This window comes from Tenrec ecaudatus, chromosome 15 (genome assembly GCF_050624435.1).
Source record: "Tenrec ecaudatus isolate mTenEca1 chromosome 15, mTenEca1.hap1, whole genome shotgun sequence".
NCBI classification, from domain to species: domain Eukaryota; kingdom Metazoa; phylum Chordata; class Mammalia; order Afrosoricida; family Tenrecidae; genus Tenrec; species Tenrec ecaudatus.
Window position 1 is genome coordinate 58759048 of NC_134544.1, and position 1082 is coordinate 58760129.

At 36.0% G+C, this 1082-nt stretch overlaps 1 non-coding gene across 1 annotated transcript; it reads left to right on the forward strand.

Moving 5' to 3' along the window:
- Window positions 1-923: 923 nt before the first annotated feature.
- On the forward strand, window positions 924-1082 carry LOC142428250 (U1 spliceosomal RNA). Its single transcript, XR_012780185.1, has one exon. It is a non-coding gene; the product is annotated as a U1 spliceosomal RNA (small nuclear RNA).

The window sequence follows — 1082 nt, forward strand, 5'->3', positions numbered from 1 at the left end:
CATGAAAGTCAAGATAGACAACCCTGAAGAAACAATAACCAAAATAATGGTTCCCTGAGATTATGGGAAGAAGTGGGGGAAGGGGGAATGGGGAACTGATAGCATTCATGATTGTATAACTCCACTCGATGGGATTGAACAACAGATTTGTATGCGAATGGATGTATTGAATTGTGTAAGATATGCCAATAAAACTGTTATAATAATTAATCAAGTAAATAAAATGTGTACTCCATACCAGAAAGAAAGAAACATCCCTGCCATAGCAGGGAAAACTGGATGGGATGGGAATAGGATATAAAACTTGTTGGATTGAAGGGAAATTTTTGAAAAACCTGGTATATCATGACAATGATTTTTAAATACATAGGAAATCATAAAGTCTAATTTTTCATTTAAATTTATTCAACCTTTCTAACCTTCCAGAAGTCCAAAATAGAGTTCATAATGGTCTAGTGACTGGCTAGACTTCAATGAAGTGCCTGACAACAGGAAAAGTCTTTATGATTCCAATGAGACAGCATGAATCATCCTGCATCATCTGAAATGTGCACACTAGTATATTTTAAGTATCACAGGAAGAATGATTTATAGATGCAAAAAGACAGACTTTAACCAGGAGGTCACCACTGTTATTTCCCAAATACATACACATGCCCTTTGAGAGAAAGAGAGGGGGACGGAAAGGTATTTCCTAAAGTGTGAAATGTTCTCTCTCTCTCATAGCTTATGGAAAATTCCATTTATTAGTCCTTCATATATCTACTGCCTTTATTAACAAAGCAGTCAAATAAATTCTCTGTCACCCCAACCTGTACTTTTATTATTTTCTTATATACATTTCTATTAGTTGCTAGGACATAGGATTTTCATTCTATAATTTTATAACTTATAGTTTTATAAAATTCTATAACTTTATAACTATAATCTTATAACTGATACCATGATCATGAAGGTGGCTTTCCCAGGGCGAGGCTCATCTGTTGCACTCCGGATGTGCCGACCCCTGAGATTTCCCCAAATGTGAGAAACTCCACTGCATAACTTGTGGTAGTGGGGGACTGTGTTCGCGTTCTCCCCTA